Genomic DNA, 18,919 nt, shown 5'->3' with positions numbered 1-18,919 from the left:
CCTGCTTTACAAGAGCTTCTGAAAGAAGCACTATACATATAAAGGAACAACCAATATCGGCCTTTCCAAAAATATATCAATAAGCAAAGAGCATTAACACAATGAAAAATTTACACTAACTAATGGGCAAAACAGCCAGCTAGCATCAAATGCCAGTATTAAACCTATATATATATTCTAATTGGATAAAAAGCCAAAACCCATCAGTATGCTGCATCCAGACCCATCTCACATGCAACGATACACAAAGACTCAAAACAAAGAGAAGGAGGAAGATTTACCAACCAGAGAGTAAAAATAAACAAATAAACAAAAAGCAGGAGATGCAATTCTCGCCTCTGATAAAGTAGACTTTAAAGCAACAAAGAGCAAAAGAGGCAAAGAAGGACATTATATAATGGCAAAAGGATCAATGTAACAAGAAGAGATAACGATTTTATAGATCAACGAGACAGAAAATTAACAAGGACATCAGGACTTGAACTCAGACCCGGAACAAGTAAACTTAATAAACATTTACAGAACTCTCCACTTCAAATACACAAAACATACATTACCACCTCACACCTATTCCATAAGTGACTACATAATTGGAAGTAAATCAGTCCTCAGTAATCGCATAGCATTTCATAGGTTTAAATGAAATATTGGTTGGCTGCTCGTTTGTTATTTTCTTCCCTTATTCCTTCCTGTCTACATCAAGTATAATTATTGGTATAAAAGAGGTTTTCAATACCCATTACTAAACTGCATTCTAGCCTGGGCAAGAAAGCAATACTCCCATTCTCTCTCTCTCTTTCTCTTCCTTTTTCTTCCTCTTCATTTTTTTTCTTTCTTTCAAAAAAAAAAAAAGAAATTTGATTTTCAAATATCCATCATATTGATGTATGAGTTACATAACTATCTCCCTATTGCTGGCCATTTGGACAGTTTCTAAATCTTTTATGATGCCAGCTGATAAGCCCATGTGTGCTGCAATCTATGCCTGAACTCCTAAAGATTTCCTTAGCATTGATTCCAAAAGTGGAATTATTGTAAGTACATATCTGAGTTCTTGATTGCAAACAACAGAAGCGGACTCTGGCTCTTGTAAACAGAGAAGGGATTTGCTGGAAAGATGGTAGAGTTTTTGGGGGGGGATTTCTGAAATCCATAGAAAAATCTGAAGAACCAGGCTGGGAAAACACCGCAGTTAAGAGAAGCTAGGTGGTTGGACTCCAGTCAAGGCCACTGGATAACCACTGCCACCACCTGGAATACATCCTAAGTGTCCCTGTCCCAGGTTCCAACGCAGGTGGGGACAGCTCCAGGCTGACAATCATTTCTTACCACAAAATCCCTGGTGACTGGCCCAGATGTGGAACACACATCTGCTGAATTGAAGAGAAGCCATATTCCTAGATTTAGCTTTTCTGTTCATTTTCTTTGGCTGTCTGGTCACACACTTAAGTCCTATGCTGAGAGTTAGGTAAAGTGACACAAATGAACAGTGCCCTCTGGGGCATGTAATTAGTTTGTTTAAATTTAATAATCTCTAACAAAAATAAAATGGGGATATAGCTTTTGAAGTTCAAATGAATGTAACAAAGTGACTAGGCTTGTTTGTATTGGGGCACATCCCCTGCTTGATAAACCCAGCTTTCTCTTTCACTGATAAGATATTTATTAACTTTGGAAACAAAATTACTTTCCAGATGGTAAGCCTCATAGCCTCCCTGCAGTAGGTAACAATAAAAGCAAACACTTGTGCAGCACTTAACTAGATGTGGGGAACTCTTCCAAGCCCTTTATAAATAATAAATAGCTCATTTGTTCCTTACAACACTATGAGACAGATAATCCTGGTATCCCCATTTTATGGATTAAACACCTGAGGTACAGTGAGATTGAGAAATTTGTCCAAGTTCATGCATTTACTAGGGGCCAGAACAGGCATTTGAACCCAAGCACTGGGTACCAGAGCTGTTATTCTTAACCACTGGGCCCTCTTGCCTCCTGTAAGCAGTCAAATTGGCTGGTGGGAAAGAAAATTCAAAGCTGGGGTAACAAGGGGAAACGTTGAGAGCTGCTACCGCATATGTATAAAATTAAAATATTCTGTAACACTATCGACAACATTAAAAGATGGGTGATAACCTGCAGTAAAATGTTTGCACCAAACAGAGGTCTTTATGTATCAGAATAAAGCAGCCCAGCAGATCAACGGGTGGACGATATGACCTGAACGGTGCACAGAAGATGCAAATTCAGAATAAGCTGTTATTTTTTTAAAAATGAACCAAAACATTTCATTTGAATGATATTTAAAAAGAAACATAACATTCAATACTGGTGAGACTATGATGAGATGGGCATGCTTACACCCTCTGTGGGGAATAAAAACTAGTGTAGTCTTTTTGGAAAGCAATTTGGAAAAAGATTCTAAAAAATGCGTCCATATCTTTTCCCAATAATCCTACATTTAGAAATATATTACTGGAAAAAAGTCAGAGATACAGCCCCAAATACTTATTTATAAGAACACTATTTGCATTACTTATGACAGAAGCTAAACCCTATCTTTAAAAATCCAACAGTGAGAACTGATCAATAACAGTGGAATACCAGATGGTTTTATGAATACATAGTTATGGGGAAAATAATGATATGAATTTGATGATATAGGAATTTTAAATTTAAAAAACTATTATTATTATTTTTGAACTTTAAAGATCAAATTTATTTGGAGAAAACAAAAAACCCACAACCCAAAGGATGGAATTTTACATCTCAAGACATCTCCCAGGTAATAAGTCTACAGATCACAAATCATTTTCATAGAAGATATTTTTGTACAAATTTTACATGTATTCGGGAATGGGACATTAACCAAACCCCATTTCTATTTTAACAGGGGGCAAGGTTGGGGAGAGGGAAAAAGAGTTTTGAATTATTATGGGAAATTTCAAACATACAGAACAGCAGAAAAATGATAAAATGAGCACCTCAAATACCTATCACCTAGATTTAAAAATTAACATTTTGCCATATTTATGTTTGTAGAACCATTTAAAAGCAGTCATACTATAATTTTAATGGCAAGCATCAAGATATATTCATTCACTCAATTAAAGTATATTTATTAAATATCTACCATGTGCCAAGCTAGATACTTGGTATATAGCAGCAATTACCTGAGTGTGGCATGTGTGTTGTGTGTTTGTGTGGTGCGTGTAGTAACACAGGGCCGAGGAAGGAATGGGGCTCTGATATCCCATATAGCTACCCAGGACCACACCCAAGTGGGAACAATGCTCCCTGTGCCCTCCTCCTCTCCCACAGACATGAAGTGACAGATACACTGTGCAGTCAGGACCAGATAGAGACTTGGGATGGAGGTGGGGACAGGTATCATGAGGATCAGACTTTTGTGGCCCTGCCACAAACCCGGGGACACGGCCACTTTCCAGCTGTGGGCCAGGTAAGGGGAGGTGCTCCAACTCTCTTGGCTTCAGTCTCTTTCTCTGTCAAATGGAATGATCGTATCAGCCTCACAAAGTTGAAGGGAACATTCGAATGAGAGTGTATGTAACACCCATAACATAACATAAAAGGCATTCAATAGTAGTGGCTGTTAATATTATCATCCAGTTCCCAAAGGGATGCCTGTCCCTCAACCCTGAATATAGACAGAGATCCTTTTACCAAGGACAGCAAGAAGCCCCAATTATCTTCAGGCAAGGGTATCTGAGTGGGACGCCTGGAAAGCAGCAGGAAGCAGATGGCAGAATTCCCTGAGAAGGTAGGGAGAAGGGTCTGAGGCCCACGGGCAGCTTCCTGCAGCACCTTTGTGTCTGTACTAGCAGCACCATTTAACAAGCAAGGTGCATGTGCTGACATCATGCTGGGCACCCATCTCATCAGAAAGAGCAGTTCTGATGATCACCCCTGCATAGATGAAGACGTGGAGGCTTGGAAAGCCAACTACTCTTGTCTAAGGTCACACAGCTAAAAAGTAAAATCCAAACCAAGGTCTGATTACAAAGTCAAAATCTGCTGGCTTCTTAGAGGCCCCCACATCTCAAATGAGGCATTTCTCGCCATCCCCAGTAATGAGAAATGCAATAGGCAGAAGCTTGGGAGCTGCACAGAGGAAGAGGGGGCAGAGCACGTCCTCCATCCCCCATTCGGTCAGGCCTGGCTTTGAAGGTACAAGACTCTTCTCTATCTTTGCTTTCAGGGGAGCTGAAAGCTAGGAGTGGGGAGATCCTCTGGAAGGTAGGAGTGGCTCAGGACCCTCTGTGAAAGTCCTCTTGATCTAAAACGAGAGGCCCATGGAAATCTCCTGAAGGCCCCAGGTAGTCTCATCAAAAGGCACCTGCTTGGTCTCAAGAGCACATTAGACAGGAGTATCCATCCCTAGGAGAGGTCTGGCTTCAGGGTAGAAAAGGAACAGGCAAGTCAATACAGCGAGGGAACATCTAGTCCCTTGCAAGGCAGTTTTGTGGGGAGAGTTACTCAACTGTCATGCAGCAGGACCAGAGCCCAGTCACACCAAACAGCTCTGCTCACCCGCAGCCCATTGCCCCACCCACTGCCATCATCAGCATAAACAGATCCCTGCCACTCAATTAATGGTTACTGACATATGTGGAATGCTCTATCGAAAAAAATTAATAATAAAGTAAATTAGACCAAACCTTGTTCCTCTCTAATCCCTTGTCGAAGCTGTTGACTATATTCCAATCAAGAAAATCAGAGAGGTTGTGTGATTTCTGCAATAATTTTTCTATTGGCAGAGCAATGCTCAGTGGCTAGAATCAAACACACTCAGCTAGGGGTCTTATTCAATGTAAGCTAAACACAGATCAAAGGGGAGACACAGAGAAGTAAGAAGAAAAAACAGGGGAGAGGGTTAAAAAGAGCAGGGGTTCAAGACAGCTGGAAACTCCCCCTCACCCGCCACCCCATGATGCTTGGGCCAAATCCCATCTCCAAATGAGGCTTTCACAAGTAACATAATTTATTAACTATTGGAAGCAGCACTGAGTTAACTGGACTTTAATTTGATCAAAAGCACTTTAAATTGTCTCTTGAACCCAGAAAGGAAAACTTTCAACTACAGCCAAAAGAGATTGCAACTAGGAGGCAAATGACTCAGAAAAAAAGTTTAAAAAATCAGGGCTCAAGTAATACCACAGAACAAGTTTAGAGAACCCAGTTGTCCCCTTCCCTACCCAAAGTGTACATATTTTAAACGGTCATTTCTTGAAGCACCTGATCAGTTTGCCGAGCATCCTGGAAATACCATACCTTCCCTAGGGGGAGGGGCTCCCAAGCAGGCTCCGCAGTCTACCGTGAACCCTACCTCCAACAACGGCACACATCAGAGGCAGCAAAACCACCCACGTGCAAGTGCCCCAGGCACTGACAGCTCCGCTCTCCCACCTTAATCCTCTCTGCAATGCACTCAAATCCTGACAAGTTCCCTAATCACTCCTAATTCCGGTGTACGCTGCTCCTCAGCCATGCCAGGCTGACTTGCTGTGACCTACCGGAGCAAAGCTGGGCAGGGCCACACACCAGTGAACGGGACACCTTAATGCAGCCTCTTCCTCGGCAGCTCTCACATAAGTCAGGATGCAAGGCAGCCACACGTCACCACCACCGTACTGCAGAGGTTCCTGTCCAAGGTCCAGCCAAGAATGGAGAGCGAAGGAGTGCCAGGCGCCACAGAGCCCAGGGCCAGACCGAAAAAAGTTAAGGGGCTTTTGTTCTGACTCTGCTCACAGATGTTGCAACTTGCCTTCCGCTGAGCAGCCAACTTCACCCGGTCCGGGAGATCTGTTGTTCTAATCCGCCCAGCTGGGGTGACCTTTGAAACCTCTGGCTGCCACTGCAGAGGCTCTCAATGGAGTCCTGGGGGAGCCAGGGGTGGAAACTCACAGGCTTTTATTTTTACTTGTTCAGAGCTGCAGATTCTAATCTGAGTGTGGCGCAAAGAGAGGACCCCGTCAAGCAGAGAGCTGAGCCCTCGGAGGGGCTGGGCACTCTCCCAATTCCACATCTGGCCTGGAACGCCACTCCAACCCGTTGGCACATCTGGCCTGGGATTACCACCCAGAGCTCAAAGACATTTCCTCCTGAGACCCAGCTCTTTCTTCCCTAAGCTGAAGAAGCCCTGTTTATGATCCCTAGAGCAAGACGCAAGCCTAGCAAACAGATGGATGGAGAACTCCTGTGCTGCGTTTCTCCTAAGGAATTGCACTATGAGAGCCAGGCTCCACAGACTCTGCTCATGTGGAGCATGACTTTGCCTCGCTGGTCCAGAGCCCTGGAGAGCTTTAGGAATGATCCTTGGAGCACTCTTCTAAACCGAGGCAGCAAGGCGGTGCCCTGTCCACACCTTTTCCTCCAGGGAGAGAAGGTATTTTCATAGTTCCAAAGGAACACCCTATGCAACTCACACTTTGGGGCAGACTGTGGACATCTGAATTGGCAATGCCATGAGTTTAAGCTTTTCCTTTGAATCATATCTGATTATTGAGGAGGTGATATTCTTCTAACACCTAGGAGACCCTCTACCTGCTTTCTCAGTAGCTCTGAAACACCCTGAGACCAAAATGCTTCTAAAAATATTGACCCCCAAAGAGCTTTTGTTTGTGAGTTATTGCCGTTAATATTTACTGTATTGGAAATTAAAACTAGGAAAGAGTAATTCATTTTAAAACATCAGTAAGCCCATTACAGGCTAACATAAATAACATTGTAAGAGGAAAATATATTTTCCAAAACACAAAATAATTTAATGAGAACAGTTGCTCCTTAATGCAAATTTTAAAAATATCTAGCTTAGTAGAAAACAGCTAGATTTTATATCTACTTTTACATCCAACATATTGTGACATCACAGCTTCTGGAAAACTCCACTGTACACGTGAAAGAGAATGCGAGTGAAAGAAGGCAAATGGCGTTTTCTTACAAAAGTAACTTGGACCTCAAGGGTGGCTGAAAGAGCCTCAGGGATCCCCAGGGCACATTTTGAGACATCACATTAGCCCTATCTCCCTGCTCTCTCTCTTACCGTCTACTCTCATTTATGTCCTTCTTAAAATACACAAGAAGAAAGGAAAAGGGGTCTTCTTTATTTTTAACTTTTATTTGTCCTTTTTAAAAATTTTATTCTAGAATAAGAGGTGCATGTGCAGGGTTGTTGCAAAGGTAGATTACATGATACTGAGGTTTGGGGTATGATTAAACTCACCCAGGTAGGGAGCACAGTACACAATAGATAGTTTCTCAGCCCTTGCTCCCCTCCCTTTGTCCCTCTAATCCCTAGAGTGTCCATCTTTATGTTCATGTGTGCCTCATGTTTACCTTCCACTTAGAAGTGAGAACATGTGGCATTTTTCTGTTTCTGTGTGATTTAGCTTAGGATAATGGCCTCCAGCTGCAACCATGCTGCTGCAAAGGACATGATTTCATTCTTTTTTTTTTAGCTGCATAATATTCTATGGTGTGTATATGCCACATTTTCTTTATCCAATCCACCATCGATAGTGGATTCCATGTCTTTGCTGTTGGGAATAGCACCGTCAGGAACATACAGGTGCATGTGTCCTTATGGTAGAGTGATTTATTTTTCTTTGGATATATACCCAGTAATGAGAATTCTGGGTCGAATGGTAGTTCAACTCCTAGTTCTTTGAGGAATTTCCAAACTGCTTCAGTGGCTGGACTAATTTACATTGCAACAACAGTGTATAAGTGTCTTTTTCTCTCCACAGCCTTGCCAACATCTGTTATTGTGGACTTTTTAACAAAAACCACTCTGGTTGATGTGAGATGGTATCTCGTGATGGTTTTGATTTGTATTTCTCTGACGATTAGTGATGTGGAGCATTTTTTCATATGTTTGTTGGCTGCTTGCATATATTCTTTTAAGAAGATCTGTTTGAACCATTTGCCCAGTGGAAAAGTGGCTTTAAATGAGTAGTGGTGTGTGGCTTTAAGGGACAGGTGAGGAAGAGGGTGAATCAAGACTTAATTTGATTCCATCTTTTCTTCCAAAGAGAATGAACAAACACTTGAGAGATTTGAAGCCTGAGACAGACACTGATAAAGAGAATGCCTTTAAGTCAGTGAAGTCCCTGGTCAAGAATGAATATACACCCCACACTCTGGAAGACCTTGTACATGGAGATATTAGAATGTTTTATGGCTTATAAAGGGAGAAATGAATCCAAAAACAAACAGTGCTGTTCACTGCTGATGAATAGACATGAATACAGATCTAAGTCTTCTTAGAGGTCTGGTAGTAGGAAACAGGACAGGAAAGTCATTTTGAATTGGACAGAAGAATAATGAATTAGGCAAAAATATGGAAGGTGTGTCTATCAAGCCTACAGGTTATACTAAGCAAATAGGAACAGCTAATATGTTGGATGTGAAATATAATTCTGAAAGATCAGCAAATGGACTGGAGCTTAAGAAGAAGTTTCAGTGAAAAACAACTTTTAGACCAGACACAGTTGCTCACTCCTGTAATCTCAACATATTGGGAGGCCAAGGCGCGAGGATCACTTGAGGCCAGGAGCTCGAAACCAGCCTGGGCAACACAGCAAGACCTCATCTCAACAAAATTCTTTTAAAAACTAGCCAGGCTTGGCGGTGTGCATGTCCCAGCTACTGGAAAGGCTGAGGCGGGAGTATCACTAGAGCCCAGGGGTTCAAGGCTGCAGCGAGCTGTGGCAGCACCACTGCACTCCAGCCTGGGAAACAGAGTGAGATCCCATCTCCTAAAAAAGAAAACAATTTTAAATTCCTATACTTCAGTTCAAAAACAGAAATCAGTGTTTACAATCAGTATGACATGGCTAATTGGAAAAACTGAACACAGACTTCTGTCACCTGGGATTAGGCCAGGTCTCATGTAAGAAGCCCAACAAATCCCATTTTTCCTCTGCCCTACACATCACGGTTGGCAGTCTGTAGTCATGTGTTCATGTGATAACATCTGTCGGCCCCAGATGTTATCCCCAGGTACTGGGACACACGCTACACCAGGTCACAAGTCCTGTGTGTTTCACTTGCTGCTGCATCCCCAGTGCCTGGAATACTGATGAGCACACAGGAAGCTTTCAGTAAATACAGTGGAATGCATGAATGAATAGAAACCTGGATTACAAAATATAAAGTCATTTTCCAACTATGACACCACTTAATTTTGTTGTTTAGGGAACTTCGAGACCATTAGAGAGAGTATGTAAGGAAAAGAGCAGGGGAACAGGTCACACAATAACAAACATACCCTTTGGAGCCTAGAGGTATTTGGTGCTAGACACACAGGTGCCAGTCCTAGGTCTAAACCTGGCGTGTAACTTGTGCATCCTTTCTGCCCTTTGTTTCTCAGTCTTCCCGGCTGTGAAATGGGCACAATCATACCCTGCCCTGGGTACAATCTCAGGGTTTCCTGCTGGCATTCTTGAGTGACTTGGATCCAGGTCCCTGGGTTCACACAGGAAAGCACACAAAGCCAGCCCACTCTTGTCCTAACAGCTGAGTTCTTCCCTGAGCCACAAGGCAGCCTCTCGCTCCCCATGGCTTCCTGGGCCTTTCCTCTTGGAAAACACATTAAAGGAGGGGCTGGGCTTCTGCAGGCTGACAAGCTGCCCACATCAGCCGGGCCACATCAGCAGAGCAGCAGACCACGGGTGGGAGGAGCATGTCTGCTCAGCAACACAACCCTGGTGCCCACATATTTGGCAGAAAGTTATTTTTAAATTTTCTTAAAACAACACACACGCACACACACACAGCAACACAAGCACACAGATCAAATCAACACACCTAACCTCACACACAGTGTGAAGGAGCAAGGCCTGGTCCCCTGGAGTTGTTTTCTTCCTGCTGGAATTTTTGCTTTATTTGGGATTTGATGAGAACAGGCTGAGAGAAGTCTTCTGTGATACAAGTCATGTGCAAAACAAATTGAAGTCAGAACCAGAGCCCTGCTTAGCACTCAATTAGCAAAATGCACACTCCAGCTATAATCCTAAGGTTCACTCACTTCATTCTTAGGTATCACCGCCTCAGAACTAAGTTTGGGGTATCAAGTATACTTATTGAACTCCTACCACCACTATCTCCTTCTTAAATACCATGCCCCCACTCCCTTCTGCCAAGCAGAACTGTGCCTTGTGTTTTAAACCCTATGAGATGAGTGAGGTGGGAGTACTCAGTAGGGGTAGCCTCACCACCCTCAACCCACCAAAGCCCAGGGAATCGACTCAGGAAACAGAACAGAGCTCATGGCTTCCAGTCCCTAGGGGTGGCTTGAGGCAACTGACAATCTCTCAAAATCTTAGTTTATTCATCCGTAAAATCGGGCTACTGCTAATATCGTCCTACCTGCAAGATTGCTACAAGGTCAGCAATGTGCATAAAAAGCGGCCCCAGCCTAGTCTCTGATGCAGAATAGGAACTCAATCTATGATGGCTGCTATTGTTAATGTTATTGCTTTTATGATTGTAAAGTTTCTGTCAGAGGCTCAAAGAATAAAGGCAACCTTGATCAAAGCAGGGGGCACAGGAGAAATTCAGAAGGCACTGGAGGGTGAGATAGCACAGAAGAGTCAGCGACTCTCATGCTTATCATGGCGCCACCCAAACCAGCTGTGTGATCTTAGGAAGACCACCTTCCTTCTCTGGTCCTCTCGACATGGCCTGAAGGGCCTATCTGGGCACTTCCTGCCCTAGTGCACCTTTCTCTAGGACTGACATCAGCTCTCCACAAGACATATGGGCAGGTAGGAAAGCTTCCAGCAGGGGGAGCCAAGCCCTGGCAGGGATGAGCTGCTGCAGGTCCCCAGGAGAAGAGGCAAAGCTTATCTAACTGGCAAGACTTCTGCTGGGGCTCCCTGCGCAGGGCCACCCCGCCAGGCAGGCAAATCAGGCAGGCACACCTGGTCCTCGAGGCACACCTGTGAGACAGAGGCACAGGCTGGAAAGACTCTGAGGACTGGGTCAGCCCCAGACCCACCACCTGTGCAATGATTCCAGCTCCTCTGCCTCTGGCCAGCTCCCAGGTGGAGCCCTCCGATTGGATGAGGTCTGTCCAGAGAAGACCTGGGGCTGGAAGAGCTAAGGGGAAATCCCAGGAGAAAAAGAGAGAACCAATAAGAGTTGCCATGTACTTAGCACTTACTGTCAGGCATTGGACTAAGTACTGAAGGTGACTTAGAACTCATTTAATCCCTTAGCAGAGTGGCAAATATTAACAGCAAAATTCATGGGGCAGGATGTTGGGGAGTATCATTTGCCCATAAGGTAAATGGAATATACTCCTTGTGTTTCAATCACTTCATTCTTCCTCTCCCTCCCTCTCCCTCAATTCTGCCAGCATTTGGTAATTTGAGTTATTTTGAAAAAGAAATCTTTAAGGGGGCAGGGAGGGAAGCCGGGGAGAGGGCTAGCAGGTGGGTTTGGGCAGCCCACGGCAGTGGGGTGTGCTGTTGGTGCTGTAGGGTCAGAGAGGAAATCCAGAAAGGAGAGGGAGTAAAAAGGGTCGCCTTTCCATGGCAGGAGTCTGCCCTGCCCTGCCCTCCCCTCCTCTCCAACATCAGTCTGTGAGAAGCCTAGGAAACCCACTTGGGAAAAGAAGGTGCAGGAAAGAAATGCCCCTCATGATTCTGCAGATCACACACTTCCCTGGAGCGGGCTGTGAGCAGGTTCTCCATCTGCAGACTGGAGATCCCATTCCTTCTGTCTAGAATGGCTTGAAACACACACTGCCTCTCTGCTTTCTTCAGGGAGCTGGTTCTGTGGGGATGATCTTAAGGGACAAGAACAGAAGATACTTTGCTAGGAAGACCCTTCCATTCTGAGGGCATGGGCACAAGTGAACTGTGAGAGAAGCTGCTCAGGCCTGGCTGCTAAATGTGGCCCCTGCTCCTCTCTGCAGTTTAGGGGAGGGGCCAGGTCCCATGGCCTGTTTCCCCTGAGGAAACATGAGTCCTGTGACTCAGCTAACACCTGGCTGATTGGAGGAGAGGGGAGGAGAAAGGTGCTTCTGTGCATGTCCTCCTTTCCATGTGAGAGCCTAAGCCATCCAGCTGGAACAGGTCTTCCAAGGGGACGAGGAGCAGGAAGCACTGCTGACAGGAGGGGCTGTGGTGATGTGGTTGCCAGTAAGAGCCCAGACTCTTACATTGTGAAGACTGTCACCAGCCCCAGCCGTCCACAGCTCCTGCTGGACCCCATGGGGCCAAAGGCAGTTGCCATCACTCGTCTGGCTCTTGTGCATCCATGGTTGACTCGAGCTTCCATTACTGAGAGTCCTGGGGATACTTCTATTCCAAATCCTTCCCCATGTGACACAGCAAAGGAAAATAAGCCAACTTGGTTTATCAACTCCTTTGGGCCCTGGGATTTGAGAAGCAGGTTTGCAGTTTTTTAATTACATCCATCAACACAATCTGCCTCTTCTGGCTGAAGCCCAAAGCCTGGCAAACAGTGTTAAGGATTTCTAGTTTTTCTTCCATCCTTGGTTAGTCCAGAGAGGAGAGGGCAGGTGCACAGGGAGGGAAGTGAGGAGGGAGTGGAGACTGGGTGTCTCCAACATGCCAGAGGAGGGAAGGTGCTAAGTCCAGGTGGGTTTTTTCCCATATAATTCTCAGGCTGGCTGCCTCAACTAGAGAGAGAGAGAGAGGGCCAATTCCTAATTCAGAGTCAAGTCCAGAACTGTATCATAAACACAGCTGGGGTAACCAATCAGTCCTAGCAGAGTAGTAACGACAGATTTACAACCTAAGAGTAAACACAGCGATGACTGCAAGACAGAGGACTTGGGTGGAGGCATCACGTCACAAGCTTTGTTGTTACACACGCCTAGACTTGAGCCCTGCCACTGCCCCCTAGTGGCTGGATGACCTTGGGTGATTTACTTAACTTCTCTAAACCTCAATTTCCCCATCTGTACATATGCAGGGGAGTATAATTAGCATCTATCACAAAGTAGATACTCAAAACACCCAATACATTATAACTGTATTATGTAAAGTAATTTCTAACAATGTCTGGCATGTAGCAAGCACTCAACAAATGGTAACTATTTGATAACAGTTATGATGAAGAAACAGGTATCACATTTCACTTAAATGTCTTAGTTCATTTAAATACTGCTACAAACATTGCCCGATATATCACAAGGAATAGATTATTAATTTATGCTTTTAAATTTTTTTTTAAATCAGTTATTCATAATTGGTTGGACAATATGCACTGCTCTCATCTTCTCAGATTCTAGGTTACTGTTTGTGCACTGAAATATGGCTGGATTGCAGAATGTCAGGGAAGAAAGGGAACCTAAACCATCTAGTCAGCTCCCTTATTTTATGGATGAGGAAACTAGAGCTCAGAGTGGACCAATGTTATCTTCAAAGACTGAGTCAAGATCTCTGAAGTTGGTAAAGCACAGAGAACAGGCCATGGTAATCTAAGCAGGAGAGGCCTCCAGTATAGAGCTGATCTAGGGAGATGGTGGTGCTTGTATATGAGAGCAAAAAACCCATCCGGTAAAGGGATGGGTCAAGAGAAATTTTGAGAAATACAGTCATTACATTGAATGAGACTAGCTTGCAGAGGGCCTAGAGGATAGAGATGCTTAGCTAATGTAACCAAAAGGGTTTTTATTCAAAATGAACATTTATCTACTTATTTAACAACTTACGAAATACTTTCCTAGTCAATATCCCATTTCAACTTCACAACATACAAAGATTGATTATTTATTTATTTATTGAGACAGAGTCTTGCTCTTGTCACCCAGTCTGGAGTGCAATGGCGCAATCTCGGCTCAATGCAACCTCTGCCTCCTGGGTTCAAGCAATTCTCCTGCCTCAGCCTCCTAAGTAGCTGGGATTACAGGCATGAACCACTATTCCCAGCTTTTTTTTTTTTTTTTTTTTTTTTGTATTTTTAGTAGAGATGGGGTCTTCACCATGTTGGCCAGGATGGTCTGAAACTCCTGACCTCAGGTGATCTGCCCACCTCGGCCTCCCAAAGCGCGAGGATTTATAGGCGTGAACCACCGCACCCAGCCAACATACTAAGATATTTTATGGCCCCACTTTATGGATGGAATACCTGAGGCTCAAAGACCAGGTGAGACTTGCCTAAGGTCATATAGTTAATAAAGCAGTACTGGAATCCAGTCCTTCTGAACTTCAAATTCAACTTGGTAACATGCTTAGAAAGGGTTTATCAAGATATATTAAATCTTACAGCTGGGCATGGTGGGTCACACATGTAATCCCAGCACTTTGGGAGGCCAAGGCAGGGGGATCACCTGAGGTCAGAAGTTCAAGACCACTCTGGCCAACATGGTGAAACCCCATCTCTACCAAAAATACAAGAGTCAGCTGGGCATGGTGGCAGACGCCTGTAATCCCAGCTACTCTGGAGGCTGAGGCAGGAGAATCTCTTGAACCCGGGAGGCAGAGGATGCAGTGGGCTAAGATAGTGCCTCTGCACTCCAGCCTGGGCAGTGGAGCGAGACTCTGTCTCAAAAAAAAAAAAAAAAAAGATATGTGTTAAATCTTATTATAACATATTCCATATACAACAGGAAATTTTCAGTGTAACAAATGTATTGATATCCCCTTAGATTTTAATGTCATGACATCTGCTGAGTATAAATTTGACTAAGTCATCAATCCCTTGCCCAGGGAAAACCCTTACATTTGCCCTAAACAAACAGGGTGACTTCATTTCAATCCCTCATGCCTGAGTGAGAGACTGTGTATACTGGCTAATCTCTGGCAAATGTGTGCAAGGCTGACACCACCATCAGCAGATAGCCTCTCCCCACACACAGAGGTTCCCAGACTGTAGTTAGCGATTGTTCCCATTCACAGGCCAGAAATCTCTGTGTTCTCTCCAAAAACTCGCTGCCCTTCTCCAGACTCCCTCAACTCCCCTCCCACTGGCGGGGCACAAGCCCAGACCCCAGCCTTAGGTGCTGCATCGGAACGGCCAGGAGGCCTTGGCAGTGTGACAAGCTCTATGTTTCCACATGCAGTTCACCCTTGCCCTCACTGCCCTCCTGAGATACGATGGCTCCTCCCCAGACAGCCTCCAGCTGGGATGAGAAACAATGGCTTAGTGTTTCCTGGAAATTACCTGGGGAGGTGGAGAGCTGCCAAGCCAACCCTGCCAGGGTCATCAGCCCGAGGGTTGACAGGCCCAGACACAGCCCGGCTCTTCCTCCAGCCTTCTTCACTCTTCACTGAAGAGGGCTGTGTCTTCTCCCTGTTGCTGCCAGTTCTACTTCCACCCAGCCCTGTCCACTGTCACCAGGGGCAGGACACAGGGGTCCCGCTTCTCAGGTTCCCTTAGAATTCTTTGGTACTAACCTTAGGTCCTTTGAGGATGAGACTCACTTACTCTAGGTGCCTGGAATGTCAGAGCTGGAAGGGACCTTTGAAACTACTGTTCAGTCCCACCTCTAGCCCAGAGGGGTGTGGCTGTGTGACCTTTGGGATATTTGAGGCTACCTCACCCTGAAACATCAACTTTACTCAAAGATTCGGGTGAAAAGTTTTTATATGAAAACCAACAAACTCAGATCATTGTACAGGATGCCAACCGTAAGTAGATTTTACAACTAAATAGGCGTTCAAAGAAATGCCAGGCTTTCTGCAAGCTGCTACAGGCTACACCCCAAGTCCCTATCCCTAGAATACATGCTTTTTCTCGACTGTCCTCAGGAATGGCTAGCCAGAGCAGCACTGGTCCAATCACGGAAAGGAAATCTAAGGTTCAGACAAGTGCAGTGACTGTGAACCACATATGGATTGTCACTAATACAAATAACCCATTTATTGAATGCTTATTGAGGACTAGGTACCGTATTGAGGGCTTTACCTAAGTTTACTGTAATTTTCAGAGTAATTCTATAGGATACATGCTGTATTACTTTCATTTTAAAGATAAAGGAAGGACTCAGAAGTTGAGTAATAGTAGCCAAAGTTCTCAAAGCTAATAAGTAACAGCTACTTATTATCAGCTGGATTTGAGCCTAGGTCTCTGACTCCAAAGTTCAGACCCTTGGTGACAATGTCACATTGTTAGAGATGCCACAGGGAAGAGCTGGGAGTGGATCGGAGTTCAAAGGTCCTGGTGTCCTGTCCTGGCTCTGCTGCTGGACTGCACAGTCACGGGACTCAGAGAGCCCCTGGCTCACTTCTCAGTCTATAGCTAAGAAAACCACGGCCTACAGAGAAAAAACTAACTTAAGGCCACATTTCAGACCAGGGTCTGCTAACAGTGAGGCCCTGAGGGAGTATTCTAACCTCTTTGGGGTTAGAAGACCTCTAACCAGGCCGGGCGCAATGGCTCACGCCTGTAATCCCAGCACCTTGGGAGGCTGAGGTGGGTGGATCACTTGAGGTCAAGACTAGCCTGGCCAATATGGTGAAACCCCATCTCTACTAAAAATACAAAAAGTTAGCCACATGTGGTGGCAGGCTCCTGTAATCCCAGCTACTTGGGAGGTTGAGGCAGGAGAATCACTTGAACCTGAGAGGCACAGGTTACAGTGAGCCGAGATTGTGCTATTGCACTTCAGCCTGGGCAACAATAGTGAAACCACATCTCAAAAAAAAAAAAGAGGAAAACCTCTGAACATATCATCTTAGGTGCACATCCTGGCAGTCTCTCTGTGAGCTCCAGCACCTGCCGGGCCACTCACACACTCTGCTCTGCAGACAGCAGCAGCTCAGACACACTATCCTAAACCTCTTACCAGTAAGCAGGATGGCGTAAGCTAAGGAAACTCATTTGACAATCCCAGTCGCTCTGCTTCTGAGACCAGCTTGTCAGTCCGCTAATGATAAGCTAAGCCTTGTACTGCAGTTAATAGGACATACACGCAGTAGCCAAATGCCATGGCCACAACACATAGCCCTCTCAGCAAGGAAATTCCAGAAGTTCATTATTTCCTGCAGTTCTCATATATAGGAATCTTCTTCCATATTCCAACTTCTTAGGCCACTGTTGTTTGTCTAAGAGGCCTACTCCACAGCTGGACAGAAGCATTGAGAAGATGGGAGTCTCCTGACTATTCTGAACAGTTTGCCTGATCATGGTTCTCAGACTTTATCAGATCTGTGCTCTCAGCAGAGCAGGAGGAACTAGGGTCTAAGGCTCAGAACTCATGGTCTGTCCACACACCCATTACTCTGTATTTACTGAGTGCCCACAATGCCCACTAGGACTATAAATAAGGTGAGCGGTTCAACTACCTCCTCCCAATACAATGACATAAGTGCTGCAGGTGAAACGCAGACATAGGCCTTACCTCCAGACCTCGGGAGGGAGCGGCCATGTTTCCAGTGGTTCCCATAGTCTCCCGGTGACTTCCCTCTCCTCCCCTGCCCCTGCTTCCCTTACCAATCGAGGTGGCCACTTTCCAAAATAAAGAGTTCAATCTGCATCCCCCTGTGGGCCATGGGTGAGCAGGGTGGCCCTGGGTCTGGAGCTGGTATGGAGCTGGGCCTTTCTGGAACCCAATCTCAGGCTTGGGCCAGCCCACTGTGTCAGGGTTCAGCCCTCTCTGCTTCATTTCTGGCACTTAATGGAATACGAAATGAGGAAATGATTGGCTTTCAAGTATTCATTGAATATTTGGGCAACTGCTGCTCCAATCTAGATTTGAGATTTAGCAGGGACCAAGCCCAGCTCCATCCCAGCCAGCTGGGAGGCAGAAATCACAGCATTATAGGGAGAAGAGAGAAGGAGTTAGAGAAGTCAGGGAAGATGGAGATTCAGGGAGCAGCCTCGAAAGGGGCACATTCCTCACTGGCTCTGAGGAAGCCCCTGGACCTCAGGAACCCTCAGCCTATTGGAGAAGAGGCAGACAAGAAGACAGCAAAGAGCTCGTGGTCACCTGCCCATTTCCTTGCCACCCAGCCCCTCACTGTCCCCCTCCCCCACCCCGACATTCCCCTGAGCTGGTCTGCAGGTTGCTGGAGTCTCTCCTCCAGCCACAGCTCTTTAAAGCTGAGCTGACCAAAGTCCACACAGCCTTGACCTGATGCTCTAAGCCTGGCCCTGACTCTGCCCATAGGGATGCCGGTTGTGTCTCTTCTAGATGAAAAGTCCCCCCAAGAGGCTCCAGACACTTCTCACCTTCCCTGTCGTGCTCCTCAGGTAGGCAGGTGAGCCCACTCAAGCACCAGCTGTGTGTGATGCCTATGGCAGGACTGACTGCAAGTCCAGTCACACCCTTGGCTGTCCTCATGTGACTCACACTGGCCGTTCCACACCATGCCCTGCCTGTCTCCCAGAGGACACCCTCCAGTTCCGGTGTCTCAGCAGGGCAGTCAGTGATGTTGCTGAGAAGATCTGATTTTTGCCATCTGCAATGATGGGTGATAACAGGGATCGACATACTTTTCTCCCTTAACAGTCTCATTTTCCTACCAATCATGGCTACCTCTTTCTCCTCACACTTCACCAAAGATACTAACAAGGCTAACACATGTTTCTCCTCTTCTCTCACCCCAATCTCTTCTAGAGTGGGGCTAACTAGAAAGAAAATGGTGACCCCTGGGAACCTGGAGAAGGCATGGAGAAAACCAATGACCAACTGAGAGCTCAGCACATCAGTAGGAACCCAGAGAGGAACTTCTGCTCAGAGGTGTCAGCTCAGCTGGTCCCCAGTGGACAGGAGAAAGTGTGTGTCCCCTCTCAACCCTCTCCGAAACAGGCAGCCACTTGCACTTGGGGTGAGCGAGCCCTTCCACAGGATCCTCCATCAGCTGCAAGGCGGAAGTACAGGCTGATGCAGGGCCAACAGGAAGGTCAATGGACCACCATCAGCTATTACCTGCACTCACACCTAGCTCAGGGAGCACAGGCCTTGAGGCTATGGAGCTCA

The 18,919-nt window shown here is 45.6% G+C and overlaps 1 protein-coding gene across 3 annotated transcripts in view; it reads right to left on the bottom strand.

The window, feature by feature from the left end:
- MYLK (myosin light chain kinase) overlaps window positions 1-5,776 on the bottom strand; it is a 200,250-nt gene extending 194,474 nt beyond the window's left edge. The window contains exon 1 of one of the 3 annotated variants that reach the window (XM_021673967.2): window positions 5,535-5,776. The gene's annotated coding sequence lies outside the window, so the exon portion shown is untranslated. The remainder of the gene's footprint in view (window positions 1-5,534) is intronic. The other 2 variants (XM_012476200.3, XM_064365754.1) reach the window with 2 other exon arrangements.
- Window positions 5,777-18,919: the final 13,143 nt, after the last annotated feature.

Source organism: Aotus nancymaae, unplaced genomic scaffold, assembly GCF_030222135.1.
Source record: "Aotus nancymaae isolate 86718 unplaced genomic scaffold, 86718_ANA_hifiasm-v0.15.2.pri h1tg000062l, whole genome shotgun sequence".
In the NCBI taxonomy this organism is placed as follows: domain Eukaryota; kingdom Metazoa; phylum Chordata; class Mammalia; order Primates; family Aotidae; genus Aotus; species Aotus nancymaae.
The sequence above is the reverse complement of the archived record's forward strand: the minus strand, read 5'-3'. Positions and strand labels throughout refer to the sequence as shown.